Here is a 3,578-nt window from a genome sequence, read left to right on the forward strand (position 1 = left end):
AATTAATGTTTATAAATATACCATTCTCTTGCAATGATTTTAAATGTTTCCCAATTTTATGTAAATTCCCTTATTCGAAAATGAATTTGTTTCCCTTTAAATTTCATTCAATTGTAGTCATGATTGCCTTCCCGACGTCGATATGTATAATAATAAGCGGCTATGTCACAGTAGAAATATTCGATAATTCTACTGTGGCTATGTCGTGTGGTTATAACTAAAGTGTTATCGCAAAAATAATAACATATGACGTCACGTCAGTGCGGTCAGGATTGATGATTAATTAAGTTAGGATTAAAACTACTTCGCAACAATATATTGGTAGCGCAATATGTATGATGGTATATATTTTTTAAATCATGCTGTATGTACCACCAACACGTGTTTCACTCCAAAACGGACCGACCACCGTCACCTGTGACGGACACTCGCACCTGCGATCGCTCGTATTTTCCATCAATCCATCCATCAGCCTTTAAGAGTCCATTGCTGGACATAGGCCTCCCCTAATCTGTACCACTCCAACCGGTCCTGAGCCGTCTGAATCCAGCGGTTGCCGTCGTTCGCTTCGGGTCATCAGTCCACCTGATCGGGTGGCGTCCTGCACTCCTGTTGCCGGGAGTCTCTACTCGACCTACCTACCCCATCGGTAATCTGTCCTACGACCTATGTGGCCAACCCCATGCCATTGCTCGTACTCATATATTAAATGTCATTATTACTTTATGGCCTTTTGTATAGTCTTTCCCGCTTGCTATTGGAAACTACGGACGCGGGACAGGACTGTACTATATACCTACTATATATTTACCGACTTCGAAGGACAATGTTTTTGAGCGTATGTGTTTACGAACTCACGTATGTATGCGCTGATGCAGTGTCATTCGCTGGCACGCCCTACAGCTCTGTCACAGTATAAGGATCTATACAGTATTCTAACTCGGCCCTGTTCTTGAATTATATACCTACACGGGCGCTGGGCGAGTGTTCGCGTTAGGGTTGCGCGCCTACAGTTCTCCTTAGTAGGCGATAGGTTGACTGACATTTTGTTTTAGTGGAAAATAATAAGTAAATTAATAAGTTATAATAAATAAGTTGCAAATTAGTAGGTATGAAAATTGTAATTATAATTTATTCATGTTCAACGAGAATAGCTTTTGCTAAATTATCATTTGTATGGCATTTTCCTTCGTCCTATCCATTTATTTATTAATGAATCCAGGTATTTTGCTCGGAAAATAATGGAAATACCAATCTTTTAAAAAAAGAAACAAATGACACATGATATAATATAATTGTTTAAATAAAAAAAAACACTGCCTAAAAACCGTCATACCGGCCGCTCATCACTACGGCACCTTCGCGCATGTTCGCTTACCGTGTGCATACTATATAATATAACTTGCGTTCCGTGCGTTTGTATGAAGATAGAATACTGTATAGATACTTATACTGTGGCTCTGGGGCCTTTACGGATTTCAACATAATTATGACACATAAATATATGTAGCAGACGTGGTCTGTTTGTATGTTACAATTATGTAGTGCTATATTGTCAAATCTATTTTGACGTATTTAGTGTGAGGACAGATAGGTTAGAATAAATCAATTATTTCGCCGTAACCACGATCCATGCAACTATCGACGCAGGGTCAAAATATCGACAATAAGAAAATTAAATCCGCATAATCACATCCGCATATCACGAGTACCCGTTATTCGAAAATCTTGCATTCTGTTTCTCCCTCTTATAAAAAATACAATATCTTTGCATACAATGAATACTACTAATTTTTTAAGTTCAGTTTAGGACTGTATAAACAAAAAACGCGGTGATTATTTTATTATTGCCTCTTATACTAAGAAAATATTTTATTTATTTATCGGACATATTCCAGTAGAAGCCACTGATATACCAGGAAGTGGTAAGTATGACAGTGTCGGTGGATGATAAGATACACCAACAACATTTTTAACAATCTTAGATTCAACAATTTACAAATCTATAAACAAGATCCACCCGCGGTTTGATCCGCGTTTAAAAAATGTAACAAAAATTGTACATTCCTTCTTATAACTGAAATTACACTACACATTAAATAGTTTAAACAAGATATCAAAGTAAGATGTCATTATCATGCGATAGAATCAGTAAACAGTTTAATCTAGTTTGTATCTTGTACGGAATCATTTTATTTTCTTTGTAATTTACATTATTTGCATTAATATAGTACGTCTCTATTTCTATAAATGTTGTACATGCCTATAATTGGCTTGCATACCAGTGTATTTTATAATATCACAATGTTATTTGTAAAATTTCTGTATGTTATGCTGTTGGCATGTCAAATAAATAAATTAATAAGTAGGCTATCACTGTTTTAGTCCACTTCGAAATAAATTAAATAAGACGGTGGTGGTTTTGAAGGTGGTGGAACCCTTTGTGGTTCGACTCCGGCTGCACCAACGCCACACCTATTTCTGCCTCACAACAGCAGCGTTACAGCTGTGTTCTGATTTGAAGGGCGTGGCAAAGGAGACATACTTTTCCGAGGCGTTCCAGCTTAGTCCTCAGGGGTAGCGGCACATCTGTGACCGACCTCAGGTAGGAATATCTAATACTATCTGGGGTTGATTACAGATGGCGGCAGTAGTATTATTTTGCTTCGTAGCATCTTTTGATCTAAGTTTTTTCAAAACGTATGAATACACTTATATACACAATAACTACATGCAAATACAAATACAAATAATATTTCCATAAATTACGCAAACGAAGTTATGAGTAAGTGCTAGTGCCTATTGATTATATGTTACAGACCGTGTACAAAAGCTGATTTTTCATCAAAAACCTAATTATATTTTAAACGCCGGATTAAGAAAACATATATAATTATTAAATAGTAAGTTAAGAAAATCAGTTTTCAAATATATGTGAAGTACCCTACCAATGCGCACTTGGCCAGCGCGGTGGACTATGGCCTAATCCTTCTCACTCTGAGAGGAGACCCGTACCCAGCAGCGAGACAGTAATAGGTTGATGATGATGATGTTGATGAGGAAAATAATATTCAGGCCATTTTTGTGCTCATTTAATAAAATTAAGACAAAAAAATATGATTATATAGTAAAATTATTAAAGGTATTTCTTATATGGCTAGAATCCTGAAGCATACAACAACACACGAGGTGGTATAATTCACTGTGGTTCAGCTGCGGTGGCACCACCGCCACACCAGTTTCTGCCTCAAAATAAGAGTATTAAGCGTGCTTTGAAGGGTGGGAAGAAGAAGACAGACTTTTCTGAAGCATTCCCACATGGATACCAAAGCATCTGTTGCCAACCTCAGGTAGAAATTGAATCTTACCAGGAATGGATTACATATGTACCATCTGCGACATTTACCATCAGGTTGACAGCATGATCAGCTGCTGCTTAGTTATTAAAAGAACATTTTTTTTCGTACTATGTCGTTTACTATATCTAGGATTTTCCTCAAAATCCAGAATTTGCAATAAGCCCGTAACATGCAAATGTTATTTTAGGAAGACGATAAAGCTTACAACTAAATAAATCA

The sequence above is a fragment of the Epargyreus clarus genome, unplaced genomic scaffold, assembly GCF_041222505.1.
Source record: "Epargyreus clarus isolate Ecla_fem2 unplaced genomic scaffold, WU_Ecla_fem_2.2 ptg000026l, whole genome shotgun sequence".
NCBI lineage: Eukaryota > Metazoa > Arthropoda > Insecta > Lepidoptera > Hesperiidae > Epargyreus > Epargyreus clarus.